General features: G+C 38.3%; 1 protein-coding gene across 2 annotated transcripts in view; it reads right to left on the bottom strand.

The window, feature by feature from the left end:
- Positions 1 to 20,474, bottom strand: part of si:ch73-173p19.1 — a 154,827-nt gene that overhangs the window by 12,048 nt on the left and 122,305 nt on the right. The window lies entirely within an intron of this gene.

Below are 20,474 nucleotides of genomic sequence, written 5' to 3'. Positions count from 1 at the left end.
GAATTCTTCAATCTCGTGATATACAACTTTTATTAGAGATTATGGTATTAATACTCAACAAACAAAAAAAAATCTGTTAATAGGACTTAGTTAATATGATAATCCTAAGAGTTTGGAGAGAAGGTTATTTGGCCTAGATTAACACATTCCATAAAGTACACATTCCCATGCACCCTTGTTTTTCATTGAATGGGAAACACAGCAGTGAGTTCACTAATACGAGATCATATTTTAAAAAGAATAATGTAAGCACAAAGTGCTCTGTTTAAACCAATCTACCTAATTTAAACTCCACCAAAAAAAAAAAGTTGTTTTTGTATCTGGTACTTCCGAGCACAAAAAGAATTTAAAATGATCACATCAGAAAACTTATGAGACACAGGATGACTGAGATTGTCACATTAGCAAAAAAAATCATATTGTCAACAATTACGAGGTTTTAACCTTAAATAGGTTTATAGGAAAAATTAATGCATTGTCTTGATTTCAGCCTAGAAGTTGCTCATATTATGATGATACTTAAATGTCCATTTTATGATCTCAGAGATTAACTTCCACTGTATGCCCCTTTCTAGAGTTAAGTACAGAGCCTTGAGAGTGTGAATTTAACACTAGAATTACCAGAGCCTACAAAAAAAACTTGTATATCCGGCCCACCTTAAATCCGTTCGCACCTCTCCATCAGCTTCTTTTATTCTGTAAATGTGCCGATAAAGACAAGCAGCCTGGTATCCCATCACCCCACCGCCACAAAACATGCACAAAGTTCTCCCAGCTCATGCCTTGATTGAAATTTCTGGGAGTGAAGTGCTGGAGTTTTAGAGTGGAAATAATACATTGTGATTTGGAACACATGCATTTTATGTGTTTTCCGTTTCTACAATAATAATAAGCAGAGAAACGTGTGTACATTGCAACAGGTACACACGTCGTAAATGTAGGAAGGACAGTCCTTGCGTGTGTGTGAACTGTTAACATTTGAATTTGATTATTGCATATAACCCTGAAATGACCTCTCTGTACTATTCTTTCCTCTGTATGTCCTGGAGTACAAATGAAACAGCCTCCATACAGCAATGTGGAGACTGGGAAGATCGGGGTCGGGGGGCTTTGGGAAAAAAAAACACGTGGTCACCGATTACAACCGCAATATGTTATGCGAATGAATATGAATAATATTGCATCCGTGCTACAATGTTTTCCAAAATGTATTATACAGGTCATAAAATGAATAATTCAAAATATCATATATAGCTATGTCTCTTTTTTTTTTTTTTTAACATCATAGACTATAAGGTTCATACTAATTCAGCGTGAGCAAGAACACTCAATAAAACTGAATTAAAAAAAAAAAAAAATCAAGTGACGGTGAGATACGAAGAAAGCAGATTCACAAGTGTTTGTGTGTCAGCTTTTATCTCTCCAGATCAGAGAATACCCAGTTCCATTGCCTCAAAACACCACTCACATCTACAGTTACTCCCAGTTTCAAATAACAACTAACAGTATCAGATCCCTAGGGCGGTAGTATGTATCGTGATTGTGAATGAGACAATAAAAGTGAAAAAAAAAAAGTTACTTTTACATCTCCTATAAACATACAAATGTATGTGTGTACTGTATAATATTAACAATAACAGCAGCTCACTACTGAAAATGGCAAATATAGGAGACAGTCGGGATCGAACTAGGGACTCTTGATTACAAGTCAACAAATCTTTCCGCTACGCCACATAAGCTGTTGTATCGTCCTTGAACCTTATGTGAAAGTGTTTATTTGATCTTTGGACTTCAGGCTTCACACATTATATAGTTTATGCCAACATTTTGTCATTTACTACTAAAATATGAAAAACGTTTCTGTGATTTTTTTTAGCTCCTTTTTATTAATTTTATTGCAATCCATACAAAGCAATCAAGTTTTTACAAAAAGAAAAATTGAGAGAGAGAGCAAGCCAAACGGCATGAAATTTAAGGCTTGCAAACATACCTAAATTAATAAATTCTCTGTGCTTTATGAGCTTATTTTAAAATATTACTGATTAGATCCTGCCATGTTTTGAAAAAGTCTGTACAGATCCTCTAACTGAGTATTTGATTTTTCTAATTTCAAATAGTATAACACATCCGTTTCCCACTGCCTTAAAAGAGGAGAGTTTGGGTTCTTCCAGTTTATCAGAATAAGTCTGCGTGCCAAAGTGTAGTGAATGCAATCACAATTTGTTTGTCTTTCTCCACTTTAAGCCCTCTGGAAGAACCCCAAACACAGCTGTTAATGGGTTAAGAGGAATTGTGAGTCCAAGGCTGTCTGAAAGGTAAGTAAAAATTTTTGTCCAGAATAATGTTAATTTGGTGCAGGCCCAGAACATGTGACCCAGTGAGGCTGGGACTTGGTTGCAACGTTCGCAGGTTGGATCATGCCCTGGAAACATTTTGAGAGTTTTAGTCGAGACAGATGTGCTCGATATATAATTTTGAGTTGTATAATTGTATGCTTTGTGCATATGGAGCTCGAGTGAATTCTCTGCATTGCTACTTTCCACTCCTTTTCTGATATATTAATTGAGAGATCTTTTCCCGAGTGTCCTCTTGGATCTTTGAAAGGGAGGGATTGTAAAATGATTTTATATATTGTAGAGATGGAGTCTAAGTCCTTGAGATTGAGCAATATTTTTCCAGCATGGATGAGGGTGCAAGATGAGGAAAATCTGGAAGGTTCTGTTTAACAAAGTTCCTGATTTGAAGATAGTGAAAGAAATGTGTAGCTGGAATGTTAAATTTGGAATGTAATTGTTCATAGGATGCAAAGACGTTGTCTATATAAAGATCTCTAAGCAAGTTAATTCCAAATTTTTCCAGATATTAAAACTGCATATGTTTGTGAAGGTTGAAAGAGGTGGTTCTCTTGCAGAGGTGCCACAGATAGAAGCTTCTCCGTCTTAAAATGCTTTCTACATTGGTTCCAGATTCTAAGTGAGTGGAGCACAATTGGGTTATTAGTGTATTGCCGATAACGTGTGTTTATTGGAGCACAGAGCAAGGAATACAAAGAAGTACTGCAGGATTTTACTTCTATTGCGGTCCAAGCCTGTGTATGTTCTTCTATTTGTGTCCAGGTTCTTATCACTTGTATATTTGCTGCCCAGTAATAAAACTGGAAGTTAGGTAGAGCCATGCCGCCTTCTGCCTTTTGTCTTTGTAGGGTCGCTCTTTTGATGCGTGGATGTTTTGAATTCCAAATAAATGAGGTTATTGTTGAATCTAATTGCTTAAAGAATGATTTATTAATGTATATTGGAATGTTTTGAAATAAAAAGGGAGAATATTCATCTTAACAGTGTTAATTCTTCCAGCTAGTGTGAGATGAAGGGTTGACCATCTATGCAAGTCTTGTTTAATTTTTTCCATGCAGACGCGAAATTTTGTTGATAAAGAGCTTTATGTTTACTTGTGATGTTTACCCTAGGTATTTAAACTGTTCTGCAATGATAAAAGGTAGGGTGTCTAATCTAATATTATATGCTTGAGAATTCACTGGAAAGAGTACACTTTTATTCAGATTAATTCTGAGACCAGAGATCTTTTGAAATTCTGTGAGTGCTGCTAAGACTGCAGGCACAGAATTTTCTGGGTCCGATATATACAGTACCATATCATCTGCATATAATGAGATTTTCTGTTCCAGTCCTTCTCTGCTAATCCCCTTTATCTGATCAGTATTTCGACAATGTATTGCCAGTGGTTCAATGGCAATGCAAACAGCAGCGGTGACAAGGGCATCCTTGTCTAGTGCCACGTTCTAGTTTAAAGTAGTCTGAGCAAATGTTGTTGATGCAAACTGAAGCTTCTGGGTTAGTATACAGTAATTTAATCCATGCACAAATGTTGGGCCAAACCCAAACTTCTCAATGTAGTAAAAGGTATTTCCATTCAATCATGTCGAATGCTTTTTCTGCATCCAATGATAATAATATTTCTGGGGTGTTTGATTTAGTTGGTGAGTATATTACATTAAACAGGCGTCGAAGATTTGAAGATAAGTGGCCCCTAATAAATCCAGTTTGGTCTTGTGATATTACAGGGGAGCACTTTCTCCATCCTTCTAGCTATGGTTTTAGAGAGTATTTTAACGTTATTCAGATGTGAAATTGGTCTGTATGATGCACATTGTAATAAGTTCTTATTTTGTTTTGGAAAGACAGTGATTATTGCTTGGCGAAAGGTTTGTGGAAGAGATTGGTTATCTCTGGCTTCTGTAAATGTTGCTAATAGGAGGGAGCTAGCTGAGCGGAGAATTTCTTGTAAAATTCTGCAGGGTAGCCATCAGGGCCTGCTGCTTTTCCACCTTGGAGTGACTTTATAGCATCTAGTAATTCTGATAATGCCAGAGGTTTATCAAGTTCCTCCACACTAAAAGCGTCTATTTGTGGTATCTGTAATGTATCCAGAAATGCATTAGATTGTGTATTGTCTTCTTTAAACTCAGTAGTATATAGGGATTTATAGTAGTCTCTGAAAGTGTGCATTATATTTTTGTGTTCGATGATTTTATCTCCGTTATGGTGATTACCGAGATTGCGTATGCACTTCTTGCTTGTGAATTTGTTGCGCTAAAAGCTTATTAGCTTTCTCTCCATGTTCATAGTAATGATGTCTGGATTTGTAAATTAGTTGTTCAGTTTCTTTAGTTGTCAAGAGGTTTAATTCTGAATGTAGAGCCTGCCTCCTCCTATGTAGAGTCTGCTTGGTAGTCTGGCATGTTCTTCATCTATTTTAGTAATTTCGCTTTTTATCTCTGCTACTTTCTTGGCTTCGGATTTATTTCTGTGGGAAAGATATGAGATAATCTGTCCTCTTAAGAAGGCCTTAAGAGTTTCCCAGAGTATTCCTGCAGAGATCTCAGGGGATGTATTTGTCTCTAGAAAGACTTTGATTTGTTTGGATATAAATTCAGTACAATTCTCGTCAGCTAATAGAAGCGGTTGAGGCCATCTGCGGGTGAGTGTATGGGGCTTAGTAATTTCAGCTCCAAGATCATAGGTGCATGGTCCGAAATAACAATAGCATCGTATTTGCAAGATTTAATCTTAGGCAAGAAGTTATTGTCTATAAAGAAGTAATCAATCCTTGAGTAGCAATGATGTACTGGTGAGTAGAAAGAATATGTTCTTGAATTTGGGTTTAAAACCTCCAGGGATCTGATAAGTTGTGATCAGTTATAAACTTTGTAATTATCTTTGCGGTGTTAGATGCCTTTCCCCCTGTGGAGGAAGTCCTATCTAAAAGTGGATTTAGAACACAATTAAAGTCCCCAGCCATTATAACTTTATGAGTGTTCAGATTGGGAATGGATGCAAATAAATTTTGTATAAATTCCTTATCATCAACATTAGGTGCATAAACATTTATCAAAATCATTTTACAGTTAGATAAGTCTCCCATGACCATTACATATCTCCCTTCAGGATCCAATACTACATCTGATGCTACAAATGGTACTGTTCTATGTATGAGAATTCCCACACCTCTAGTTTTCTTTGTAAAACTAGAGTGGAACATTTGGCCAGTCCAGTCTTTTGCAGCGGAACTGATCCTTGCTTAGTAAGTGGGTTTCCTGTAAAAATACTATTTTAGCATTTAGACCTGTTAGGTGAGAGAGTACTTTCTTTCTCTTTAATTCGTGATTCAGGCCTTTAACATTCCAGCTTACGAAGTTAACTGTCCCATCATGGAGACACTGATTCTGAGTTTTTGATGTCATTTTATAGTCTTAACTGGAAGTGAGACAGTTTAGGTCTTAATTTCCTATTTCCCCTAGAGTTGTTGCCATGCAGCTTATTATTACGTTGGTAGTTATAATTATAAAGATTGAGGATAGATTAGGTATAGATCAAGCCTGCTCTCTTTCTCTCCCCCTTAAATTTTTGCCTCCCCAAGTGAGGCTAAAACCCACTTCACGTAGTCCCAGTCCTCTGACATATCCAGAGACAGAGCACGTCCACAGCAAAACAAGCCCCATGCAGTGGCGTTTTAGGGTTAAAAGATAGAGATATATCTGTTACCAATATAGTCTTTAAAAAAAAAAAAAAAGAATTTTGCACTTAAAATATATATATAGTCTTCAGCAATTTTAGTGCATTAAGATGATACACCCAGATAATAAACCCGGGATGGTGTTAAAAATGTGTCCAGAATAAGCATAAGTCTTAATGCAGTAAAAGCAATAACAATAAACCAAGGGTATGATATTGAACAGTCTAGTTTAGGGTAGAGATGAAATAATTAGTTAATAAAAAAAAAAGAAGAAAAAAAAAAAAGAGAAAAAAGAAAAAGTAATCTATACTAATAAAAGGCAAAGCCCTCACTCACTCACTCACTCATTCACTCACTCACTCACTCACTCACTACTAATTCTCCAACTTCCCGTGTGGGTGGAAGGCTGAAATTTGGCAGGTTCATTCCTTACAGCTTCCTTACAAAAGTTGGGCAGGTTTTATATCGAAATTCTACGCTGTAATGGTCATAACTGGAAGCTGTTTTTCCATTTACTGTAATGGAGATGAGCTTGAACGCCGTGGGGGCGGAGTTTCATGTGACATCATCACGCCTCCCACGTAATCACGCAGTAAGTAGAAAATCAGGAAGACCTCCAAAAGCGCTGAAGAAAACATGCATTATATAATTGAGAAGGCAGCTAAACAATAAGAAGCGAGCGAAAGTGACATATACAACCATATTCATGAGTTCTGCTACTGAAACAAAGCACGATGTAAACCTACACTTTAAATTAAGTTCATAGACAGGCTGCGCTGGCGTTGTAATTTAGTGCCTGCCATATAAGGCCGTCCATCAGCGGCAATCCAATAGCAAACTCCCACTAAATATTCACGGGTTAAGGACTGTGCTTATGCAGAGGAAGATGAGATGGTCAGGGTGGTGTTTGGCACAAACTCAGCGAAACTGCGAGAGAAAGTTTTAAGTGCCAGGACTAAGGTAACATTAAATACAGCCATGGACATAGCACGAGATGGCACCAGCACAACTGGGGAACTTCGCTGCATGTACACCGAGCGGCTCACGTGAACTGACGCAGTGCACAGATAAAAGGCAACAGTTCCAAAGAGCGCTGAACAAAAACCGAATTACACAATTGAAAAGGCAGCAAAAAATATGAAGCGTCTGATACATACAGGCATATTCATAAATGCTGCTACTGTGGAAACAAAGCACACGGTGGAAAAGTCAATGTCCCGTTAAAGGAAGACAGTGTAAAAACCCGTGCATGCAGTGTGTCAGGTCTCAGATAAAGAAGAAGACAAGCTGTTTATTGATGCTGTAAGAAACGAATCGATGAATGAAACCTGTCATCTTTACAACGATTGACAAACACGGAATGTAACTTGAACACAACACATCCTACAAATACAAACCTGATTGAAAGAAATAATGATAATCAAATCCTTGATGACAGCAACACTCAGTAACACTCACAAAACAAATACTGTATATTGACAGTCATGTTACTTTATTTTTAAAATGTTCCCCTTTCTTTTCATAACTTCTACTTCTCCACTGCGATACGCTGGTATATATTTAAATGTATATATATACCCCATCTACAGTACATACTCGCATGGACAAGCCACACGCTGTGGCGCAATTGTAGAGTCTTCGCCTCTAATGCCGACATTCGAGGTTCGATTCCCGAGAGGGGATGCACTGAGTATGTATGCGCGCTACCCGATTCATTTTACCTTCGCATCTCCTTGGTTTGGGACGTATGAAAAAATATTCGGTTAACGCAGAATCATGTTACGTTATTTTTAAAATGTTTCCCTTTAATTAGCACAAGCACAGCTGAGAAGCTTCGATGCATGTACTCCATAACGCGTTAAAAAAATAACGCATTTAATCACACTTTCAATTCCAAGCAAACGGGAACTTTTGTCAATGCATGATTTCCTGGTACATCCATTACACTGATGCACACATCACAGCTACAAAAATGTTAGAGTCGAATAAAGCACGCTCCTACGACTGATCATTTCGACTTCCGCGAAGCCTTGATAAAAGCATGGTTTTGTGCACACTGAAAAGCCAGCAAAATTAGATGCATTACAGAAAGCAGACTTTGTGGCTCTTACTGGGGATCATTGGACTTCCGTGACCGTTAGTAATTCTGATTACATCTAATTACAAAATGTTCAATGATCACACTGTTTTAGCCTAATGTACAAAATAATTTTGGCTAAGGTTACTCAGAGTTTAAAGATTAAGTTGGTCAAATTACCTTTTATGTTTCTGACTTATTTTTTAAGAAGAAAAACTGCACTTTATGTTGAAATTTTGGTTATTATTATTTAAAGACAATACTATTCTGAAAATGTACTTAAAGTACTTAAACTACCACTTTATTTTTAAGTCTGCCCAATTTTAACCAGGATGATATTTTTGTTTCTGTTTTGAATTCAAATGCAGTTTAAAGGCTTTTTTTTTCAGAAATTAAAACAGCTTCAGTTTACAATATTCATGTACATGTCTATTATTTGATTCTGTCGCCCACTAAAACACTTTTAAATTAAAAAAAAAAAAAACATTTGCGATTTGGGGCAAATTTACGTGTGCGATTACATACGATTAATCAAGATTAATTCTTACACAGCCTCTAATTAATTGGATTAATTTTTTAATCGAGTCCCACCTAATATATATATATATATGTGGATATATATATGTAGATTTGTATATATAAATGTGTATATACAGTATATATGTAGATATGTATATGTGTATATACAGTATGTATATATATATGTGTGTGTGTATATATACAGTATGTATATATATGTATGTGTGTGTGTGTATATATATATATATATATATGCGAGCAACACTCATGACAATGACAAAACAATTACATTGTCAATCATGTTACGCTATTATTAAAATGTTTCCTTTTCTTTTACTTCTCGCTGCCAATCACAGGTATTTTGCTATATATATATATATATATATATATATATATATATATATATATATATATATATATATATATATATATATATAGATATATACAGATAAATATATATAAATAGATAGATATGACAACAACACTCAATATCAATGACAAAACAATTACATTAACAATCATCTTACGTTATTTTTAAAATGTTTGCTTTTCTTTTTCATAACTTCTTTAACACACTACTTCTCCACTGCGAAGCGCGGGTATTTTGCTAGTTAAGCACAATAAAACAGACAGATAGCACCCTAGTAATACTAAGTAATAATGAGAATATATGCAGATAAAAACCCGTATTTTAAACAAATAGATCAGACAGTAGATTATTAATCCTTCATTTATCATTAACCGCCATGACTCAATATTATGTATCAGAATAGTACCGGGATTAGCTTTCTTAATTCCTTTTCTGCTTCTTCCTTGCTAGCGAAGACATAGAATTGAACCTGCCATTTCACTTTCAGTTTTGCCGGATACAAGAGGCTGTATTGCTGTAACCGCTGTTTAATGTTGTAGAAGGCTGCACGTTTAGTAGCTGTTGCTGGAGAGAAGTCAGGGAATATATATATAATACCTTACTTGTTTCTGAGGAGTGCCATCACCTCTAGCTTAAATGATAATCTTTCAAAACGAATTATAAAAGATCTGGGTCTGGGTCTAACGGTGTTTGATCCACGTACGCGGTAAGCCGCTGCTATCTCAGATTCTGCTTTAAAGTCATCCAGGATTATTTTAGAAAAAGTTCAGCTGCGAATTTCACAGGGTTTGAACTTTCTCGATTCTCAGGCAGACCTTCAATTCTGACATTATACCTTCTGCTTCCATCTTCCAAAGCAGCCAGTCTGTCTCTGAGTTTTTTTTCATTCGAAGCTGACATTTACTGCTTTTTCCTCGGCACTGGCAGCTAAATTTTCGGCTATTTCAATCCGAGTCGTGAATGTCTCCTTGAGATCCTCCAATTGATCAGTAAGCGTGCACAGTTTAACCGAGTTTTCCTGAATGTGCTCTTACATTTTACCCAGCACCTGTCGCAGCTCAAGTTGCATCTCTTAATGCAGCCTTTCATTTGCCTGTTGCAGCCTTTCATTTGCCTGTTGCAATTCCAGCCACTGCATTTCGTTTGCCTGTTGGAATTCCTGTCGTAGCCATTCATTTGCCTGTTTTAACTCCTGTCTCATTTTTTCATTTTCATTTTCATTTTTTGCCTTTACCCTTGCTTTCTCATTAGCCTTCTAGCTTTTCTTTATATCTTGCATGAGCTGAGCGAGCATCACCTGCAGTTTAGACATTTCAATTGTGCTTTCTTGTACCGTAGATGAAGCAGCAGACTCTACCGTAGCCGGTGTCCCCGCTGCTCCCAGCTCGTGTGAAGTAATTGAAGCCGCAGACTTCAAGGCCTTTTCCAGTTTCAGGTGATCTTTTCCGATCAGCGAGCTATCAAGATCTGCACTCACGATCGTACCTTCGCTCCCCTTTTTGCTCTCAGCTGGCGACGATGTAGCGGACCGTGATCCCAAGGAGTCTGTACTTTCGCCCATATGATCCAGGTCTGTCTCTGAAAGGCCGTATCTTGAACTAGGGCTTGCTGATCTTAGCTTGGGTGTAGCTTTAGTTTTCGATTCTTTCAGACCCCCCTTCTTGTTGGCCATGTTTATATGTGCTTACATATACTGTAGCAGTGCCTCTCAGGTTGAATAAATACAGGATATCTCAGGATAATAAGCAAATATTATGAAAAATAACACTGCTGCTAGTGGAGCTCCACTTCAGATGTCCATCTCTCTCATCGGACAAGACCAAATCCAGAAACCAAAACGTTTCTGTTTTAACAATGCATTTACACAGATTACTGTAGAAACGGAACACACATGAAACGCATGTGTTCCAAATAACGATCTATTATTTCCACTCTAAAACTCCAGCACTTCACTCCCAGATCAAGACATGACCAGGGAGAACATTGTGCTCGTTGTGTAGCGGTGGGGGGATGGGATACCAGGCTGCTTGCTGCTTGTCTGTATCAGCACATTTACAGGACAAAAGACGTTGACAGACAGGTGCGAACGGATTTAAGGTGGGCCAGATCTATGAGGATTTTTCATAGGCTCCGGTAATTCTAGGGTTAATTGTGTGTTTCAGGTGAGAGAGGTTGAAGCGCTCAATGATGGACTCCTATTTATATTATTAACCTGCATTTTTTTTTTAAACTCAAAGTGCCTTGGGATAGTATACAGTACATGAGAAAAAGGCTGAGTGCAGTTTGTTTCTTTGCAACTAGCACATAGGAAGAACCAGCTTTAGTTAAAACACTGTTTGCTTTGATGTACCAAAAACAACATTATCTTAAAGTTACAAAAAGTGTTACCACACATTGCCATTTGAGACATAACTTCTAGTCTCCAGAAGCACTGGAACACCACAGTTGTTGACTTTTCAATTGCAGCACCACTGTAACCTTCCACTTCCAAACCTCCACATTTTCTAACAGAACCCAGAGAAGAGAACAGCTAACCACTGAGAACTCCCAAGAATAACTGCCATTTCATCATCTCTGCGGATTTTTATCTTAAGTCTACCACCAGAACCAAATGTGGATTTGTATGATGAAAGAAACTAATGCAAGTGAAGTACATTTTTATATTTGCCTTAATTGGTTTGTGCTATTGTTGTGGCGAGTTTAACTTCATTGTGGCTTTAAAACTGCACCATAACTGGAAAAACTTTTTCAGTTAATTTCCCAACATTGAACCTACGTCACCAGTAGAGCTAACACTCCCTGCTGGACAAATTCAACTCTGTCACTGCAAAAACCTGATACTTCTTTTATTACTTTTTGCCTAATGCAAATATGCAGCATATCTTGCCTCTGTCTGAAACACAGTTTGGTTTGTATTAAAGAAAACTGCTCCAAAAAGTTAGGGGTACCTGCTTTGAACCCACTGTACCTTAAAACCTTCACCAAATTTATCATAGCTCATATAGTTCAGCTCCTTTTGATCAGAGCATAAAACCTTTCAAAGCCTGTATCAAATATCCAACATTTTCATCATTTTGTACCGTACTATACTACCTGTTTTTCACTGCCCTTTGTAACCCTGCTAACTCAACTTTTCCCAATGTTATGATTATTTTGCAATCGGAAATTGAATCAAAGAAATAACTGCATTACAGATGGATTCTTAAAAAATAAGGAAGACAGAATTTTTTGCAACATAATTATGTCTACAGTGCATCTGGAAAGTATTTTCATTTTGTTATTTTACAGCCTTATTCCAAAATGGATTAAATTCCTTTTTTTCCTCAGAATTCTACATACAACACCCCATAATAACAACATGAAAAAAGTTTACTTGAGGTTTTTGCAAATTTAATAAAAATAAAAAAATCGACAAAGCACATGTACATAAGTATTCACAGCCTTTGCCATGAAGCTCAAAATTGAGATCAGGTGCATCCTGTTTCCCCTTATCATCCTTGAGATGTTTCTGCAGCTTAATTGGATTTCACCTGTGGTAAATTCAGTTGATTGGACATGATTTGGAAAGGCACACACCTGTCTATATAAGGTTCCCAGTTGACAATTCATGTCAGAGCACAAACCAAGCATGAAGTCAAAGGAATTGTCTGTAGACCTCCGAGACAGGACTGTCTCGAGGCACAAATCTGGGGACGGTTAAAGAAAAAATTCTGCTGCTTTGAAGGTCCCAATGAGCACAGTGGCCTCCATCATCCGTAAGTGGAAGAAGTTCAAAACCACCAGGACTCTTCCTAGAGCTGGCCGGCCATCTAAACTGAGCAATCGGGGGAGAAGGGCCTTAGTCAGGGAGGTGACCAAGAACCCGATGGTCACTCTGTCAGAGCTCATCTGTGGAGACAGGAGAACCTTCCAGAAAGACAACCATCTCTGCAGCAATCCACCAATCAGGCCTGTATGGTAGAGTGGCCAGACGGAAGCCACTCCTTAGTAAAAGGCACATGGCAGCCCGCCTGGAGTTTGCCAAAAGGCACCTGAAGGACTCTCAGACCATGAGAAACAAAATTCTCTGGTCTGATGAGACAAAGATTGAACTCTTTGGTGTGAATGCCAGGCGTCACGTTTGGAGGAAACCAGGCACCACTCATCACCAGGCCAATACCATCCCTACAGTGAAGCATGGTGGTGGCAGCATCATGCTGTGGGGATGTTTTTCAGTGGCAGGAACTGGGAGACTAGTCAGGATAAAGGGAAAGATGACTGCAGCAATGTACAGACACATCCTGGATGAAAACCTGCTCCAGAGCGCTCTTGACCTCACAATGTGGCGACGGTTCATCTTTCAGCAGGATAACAACCCTAAGCACACAGCCAAGATATCAAAGGAGTGGCTTCAGGACAACTCTGTGAATGTCCTTGAGTGGCCCAGCCAGAGCCCAGACTTGAATCCGATTGAACATCTCCGGAGAGATCTTAAAATGGCTGTACACCGACGCTTCCCATCCAACCTGATGGAGTTTGAGAGGTGCTGCAAAGAGGAATGGGCGAAACTGGCCTAAGATAGGTGTGCCAAGCTTGTGACATCATATTCAAAAAGACTGGAGGCTGTAATTGCTACCAAAAGTGCATCGACAAAGTATTGAGCAAAGGCTGTGAATACTTATGTACATGTGATTTCTCAGCTTTTTTATTTTTAATAAATTTGCAAATATCTCAAGTAAACTTTTTCACGTGGTCATTATAGGGTGTTGTGTGTAGAATTCTGAGGAAAAAAATTAATTTAATCCATTTTGGAATAAGGCTGTAACATAACAAAATGTGGAAAAAGTGATGCGCTGTGAATACTTTCCGGATGCACTGTATATTCAACGAACACCTTTTCTCTGGAGATTTGATTGAACATTATGCTACCCTGCATTTGTCCCATGAACTCTGTTCTAACCATCCATTCCTGTGCCCACTACCTTATTTAACATTCAGTTTAATTTCCTTAATTTTTATGTGATGGTTATAATTACGGTGTGCTACATGCTTTGTGTTTCTCCTCAATTTATTTTCAGAAGATTATCAGGTAATTATTACACCTGATTATTACATCAATTTATTTTTATAAATCAAATCCACATTTATACACCTACAACACTATACACATTTAAACTATATTCTGCATAAAATACAAAACTTCCATGTAGTATGCACATAAATTAATTCAGTGTTGTCATTATCAATTATATTGGTAATTAAGTAATCTGCCAATTATTCTGATGATTAATTAGTGCTGAAAAAGTTACACATTCGACATTGACTAAGTATACAATTTCAAGGTCTCCAAAATATTTTACTGGAAAAAAGATCTATTTTTCATATTAAGCACTTTATTTAAAAAGTGTACACAGTGGTGCCTCAAACGTCAAACTCAATCAAATCCCTGAAGTCTGTTAAAATACTTGTAAGGCTGGGCCACCTTAATTTTACTCGCAGCTCCTCATCATTGCACCAATTGCAAACCGATAAGCACCTTTGTTTTGCAAATGTGTCAGCTGGCTACAGGCAGGCAGCCTGCTATGTAATCCCCCAGTGAGGCAGCAGAAGTCAGCAACAAACTTCTCACAGCTGAAGTCTGTTTATCTGGGGGTGTGGTTTCTGCGACTGTATAGCAAAATTATATATTGTTATTTGGAATATACACATTTTATGTGTGTTCCATGTCTACAATGATCTGTGTTAATGTAGAATGACAGGAAATGGTGAGGCACGAAAAGAACACATAACTAAAACAGGTTTTTTTTTCATATGTTAATATGAAACCGGATTCCAAAAAAGTTGGGACACTATACAAATCGTGAATAAAAACTGAATGCAATGATGTGGAGGTGCCAACTTCTAATATTTTATTCAGAATAGAACATAAATCATGGAACAATAGTTTAAACTGAGAAAATGTATCATTTTAAAGGAAAAATATGTTGATTCAGAATTTCATGGTGTCAACAAATCCCAAAAAAGTTGGGACAAGGCCATTTTCACCACTGTGTGGCATCTCCCCTTCTTCTTACAACACTCAACAGACGCCTGGGGACCAAGGAGACCAGTTTCTCAAGTTTAGAAATAGGAATGCTCTCCCATTCTTGTCTAATACAGGCCTCTAACTGTTCAATCGTCTTGGGCCTTCTTTGTCGCACCTTCCTCTTTATGATGCGCCAAATGTTCTCTATAGGTGAAAGATCTGGACTGCAGACTGGCCGTTTCAGTACCCGGATCCTTCTCCTACGCAGCCATGATGTTGTGATTGATGCAGAATGTGGTCTGGCATTATCTTGTTGAAAAATGCAGGGTCTTCCTTGAAAGAGATGACGTCTGGATGGGAGCATATGTTGTTCTAGAACCTGAATATATTTTTCTGCATTAATGGTGCCTTTCCAGACATGCAAGCTGCCCATGCCACACGCACTCATGCAACCCCATACCATCAGAGATGCAGGCTTCTGAACTGAGCGTTGATAACAACTTGGGTTGTCCTTGTCCTGTTTGGTCCAGATGGCGTCCCAGATTTCCAAAAAGAACTTCGAATCGTGACTCGTCTGATCACAGAACAGTCTTCGATTTTGCCACACTCCATTTTAAATGATCCCTGGCCCAGTGACAACGCCTGAGCTTGTGGATCTTGCTTAGAAATGGCTTCTTCTTTGCACTGTAGAGTTTCAGCTGGCAACGGCGGATGGCAGGGTGGATTGTGTTCACTCACAATGGTTTCTGGAAGTATTCCTGAGCCCATTCTGTGATTTCCTTTACAGTAGCATTCCTGTTTGTGGTGCAGTGTCGTTTAAGGGCCCGGAGATCACGGGCATCCAGTATGGTTTTACAGCCTTGACCCTTACGCATAGAGATTGTTCCAGATTCTCTGAATCTTCGGATGATGTTATGCACAGTTGATGATTCAAGTAGCTTATTGCTACTTGTCCCTACTTTTTTGGATTAATTGACCTAATTAGTGTTAATTGGTCTTCCAGCTTTTCGTTATGCTCAAATTAACTTTTTCCAGCCTCTTATTGCTACTTGTCCCAACTTTTTTGGAATTTGTTGACACCGTGAAATTTTGAATCAACATATTTTTCCTTTAAAATGATACACTTACTTGGATTAAACATTTGATCTGTCATCTACGTTCTATTACAAATAAAATATTGACATTTGCCATCTCCACATCATTGCATTCAGTTTTAATTCACAATTTGTTTAGTGTCCCAACTTTTTTGGAATCCGGTTTGTAGTAATAACAAAATGTTGAATGAAGTGTATAATGTGTGAAGTCCAAATATCAAACATTTTTACAAAATATATAACAAAACAAGTGTGCTTTTATTCAAGAATAAAACTGATGGAAAAAATGGTTCAATTCACATGTTACTGCCAAAATGTGAAAACTGAAACCCAAATATCAATCAATACGAAATAAAGACCTTTGCATGCATGTGTGTATTTACAGTATGTTTCACAGTCTAAATGCAGCTGTCTCTCAGAAATATGTTCAGCTGGTGCAGGGGTAAGAACTACTGCTTCATAATCATGACTTTGCCTGTTTGATCCTAGGTTCACCCTGCATGTAGCACTTTGAGTAAGGAGCTGTTCTTATTATTACTATTAAGGTGTGAGCCAAAATGAAGTACCACATTTCTCAAGGTCACTGCGTGAGGCAGAAGCAGCCGAGTGGGTTGGGGGTGTGGATCCTTCCAAAGGCGATCCCTTGTAGTTTTCAGTCAGCAACACGCCTTGTTCCAGTGCACACCATGCTTTCACTGTCGAAGCATTCTTCAAAAACAACTAATCCATCAAAACTATGCAACAAGCCTTCCAAATGTACTTCAGCATTCCTACTAACGGTGATGTCCCAAATAGGAAAACAACTCTTCAGTGGGTGGCTAAATTTAGAAAGATGGGTACAACATTGAACAGAAAATCTCCAGGCCATCCTCAGACTATACGAATGCCTGAAAACATCCAAACTGCAAGGCATCAATTTTGCAGTCTCCTAGACACTATCGTCATGTGAAGCAATGAGGCACATTTCCATTTGAATGGTTGCATAAATAAGCAAAACATTCACTATTGGGCTTAAACCAACCCTCATGAACTTCATCAGAGACCCCAGCACAGTGAGCGTGTTACAGTTTGGTGCACCGATGCAGAATTTGGCATTGTAGGCCCTTACTTTTTTGAGGGGGCGGGGGAAGCAAAGGTCACAGTCACTTCAGAATGTTACATTGAAATGCTAGAAAACTTTTTGCGGCCCCAACTGGAAGAAATGGATGTGGTAGATGCCTGGTTGCTGATCTCCCTGTGTGGCAATTTTGGGTATTCAGCAGTGAAAATGGACAGAGAACCTTCTGAAACTGAAGCTGCAGAAGGTGATAAAGTTGAACATGATGACACAGAAGAACTTTGTCGAAAAAAGGAGCCGTATCTGTTGTCTGGAGATACTTTGGTTTTAAAAGTATCAAAAAATGCTAAAATGCTGTCAAGCTAAAGTTGTCACTGGAGGCTGCAACATGAGCAATTTGCTGCACCACCTTAGCCGCAAACATGCTTTGGCGTACCATAAATGTATGGAACCAAGATTGGCACCCTCCACATCCTTGGGTAAAACTGAAAAAGCTAGAGGACACTCGAGTCAGACGTCAGTTGTAGACGCGTTTGCTAGAGGTACTGCCTAGGACAAACAAAGCAAGCGATGGATCGAGATAACCAATGCCATTACAGTGTCAGTGGACAGATATTGTTAACATTAACAGAAAGTGTAGTGGTTTACAAAAAATATTTACTATTTAATCCTTTTCTAAGACATGTTCAGCGCAATACAACTTTTGACAAGCATCACTGGATATTTTAGTAAGTCTAAATGCCTCTCTGGATGGTTGAAAATGTGTTTGCAAAATTTGTTCAATTATAAGGTTCTATATTTTGACTGAAACTGTCATGCAATGTGATTCCTTCTCTTTATTAGTGCCACCCCCTTGAAAACTATCACTTTATGGGGCCATGCAAACCTTTATTAATATTTGTGTGCGCATTAAAATGTTTTTTTGTACAATGTAAAATTATCATGACAGTGGAATAGGTTATTTTAGCCAGTCTACTGCAGTAAATGCAGTGGAAAATGTGGTTAACATCCACTCATGCATGGGAAAAAAAATACAGTTGAATACCACAAAACCGGTATAATTTTGTACAATGACGTGATATAGAATTTTGGTCAAACAGCCCAGCACTAATAGACATCATAAATGTGTACAATTGTGAGAACAGTGATTTAGTTTTGGTGACGGCTAAACAGCTCCATAAAGCCACAGAAAAATGCACTGCCAAGTCGGCACCCAGATGGGTAGAATGATGTAACAAAGAAGAGAAGGTTATCTGAAAGTTTACCAAGGAGAAATGTAGCGGTGCCACATAGTGTTTAAATGTCAGTGCTGTGTGTGTCTCGTTTTCATTGTCCCATTGACTGCGTGTATGTGTATCAGTTAATGTTGTCCCCGTAAAGGAGGACGGATGATGGGAGGAGTTCACAATCACTAATCTGGAAAACACCTGTAGATCAATCAATCAATTACTGCCGTCACGGACTATTTAAGAAGAAGAGGAGGAGATGAGGGGAGGACCAGCACGAGTGAGAGAGAAGGAGTACAACCAATATCGCATTCACGATTACAACCTGCCTGCCGTTTCATTCCATTGCGCTTTCATCCAGTTTGTTTTTCATTCATCCGGACTGCCTTTCAACCTGCTTGCCGCTGAAGACCCCGGGGTCGAATCATCATTCGCCGCACGCCGAGGAATCACGGTGAGGTTGTTCCAAACGCCGGGAAATACAAACATTACAATCGCCATTAATCAGTACCCGTATTCAGGACATTTAATCACGTATCGGACTCAAGTTCATGATCATTCTGTTTACCAGTCATTTGTCGTTTGTGTGGTGTGTGGTATATGTTACGTGGACAAGGGAGGGGATTTATATATATATATTGTCAGTTTTGCTTTGGGGATTGTTGGGGTGGAGGAATATTTGAGTGTGCATTTGTCTTGTGGCGTGTCTTGTCCCATTTAATACATTCATTCCTGATTAATTTTACATTCTGCTTATTGTCTTTGCATTTCAAACCGTCGATTGTGGGGAAAGTTTATCTGTGTAGGAGTACGGCTTGACAGGAAAGGTTTCTCAGTCAATTATCCAGGCCACAGGTCTTGGAGGTGTAGCTGCCGGCTGGGAATAAGGGGTCGGCCGTTACAGAATGAAACCTCCATAAGTAGCTGCGATACAGCCATTAAATTTATAGTCTCATACCATTCCCTCTAATCTTTGCAGGGTTATCAAGGGAACAGCAAGAACAAATGTGGCAGACTTAAGATCCCTTTGGTTGGTAATTGCCTCCGCACCCTTTTCATTATATGCCTTTCTTACAGAGTGAATGACAGTTGGGCATCACTTGTATAACTGAGTGATTCGGATATCCATGTGTGTATCTGTGTGTGTGTTAATCTTGAGGTGTGAGAGTAGACAAACCTACTAACAAACCCAATTAGTCTCACAACTCCTGCGAAAATAACATTTGCCCAGGGACAAAAAACACCTGGTGCAAAGAAAAAGCCAAGAATCCTGGACAAAGAAATATACAGTGTGTTCTACTGCCAAAATACAGTAAGTTAAATATTACTGGGACTCGATGACACTGGAAACACTTTAGCACAAACAGATACAGTTGAAGTCAGAAGTTTACATACACTTAGGGTGATTTCTTTAAAACTCAAGTTATAACCCCTCCACAGATTTAAAACTAACAAATTATAAATTTAGTATATCATTTATGACATCTACTTTGTGCAGCACAAAACTAGTTCTTTCCAACAGTTTTCACAGATAGAGTATTTCACTTTTTATTGACTAAATCACAATTCCAGTGGGTGACAAGTTTACATACACTTCAACTGTAGTCTATAGCAGTGTTTCTCAACAAGGTCACATGCACATTAGGAAAATATTTTAAATATTGTTGTAGGCTACCGAGATTTGCTGAAGACAGCGCTGCATGATACATTTCACCCTCTCTAATTGTGCTTGTTTCATCAAGGGGGAGAGGTTCTTTGATTGCTGTCTGTGGGTTATCAGAGAACTTGAAAAGGTGAAACTGGGTCCCAAAGCCATAAAGAGTAAGAAACAATGGTCTACAGCTCTTAAAACTGTTGGTACTTATAGTGTGGGTAATACTTACAGATAGTTTAATAGAATTAAATGGAAAAGTCAATTTATTAGATGGTTAATTCTTAGTAATTGTAGTACAACTCCATAGACTACCGATGCAACATCATGCAAAGAGATACTGAATAGATGAGCATGGGAGAAAAAACTGATCTTAACCCTTAACTACTTGCACTGGTGTATTTTGTACACCAATCTCAATTATTTTTGTCCAGCGTTCTTTT

Source organism: Polypterus senegalus, chromosome 5 (genome assembly GCF_016835505.1).
Source record: "Polypterus senegalus isolate Bchr_013 chromosome 5, ASM1683550v1, whole genome shotgun sequence".
Taxonomy (NCBI): Eukaryota; Metazoa; Chordata; class Cladistia; order Polypteriformes; family Polypteridae; genus Polypterus; species Polypterus senegalus.
The sequence above is the reverse complement of the archived record's forward strand: the minus strand, read 5'-3'. Positions and strand labels throughout refer to the sequence as shown.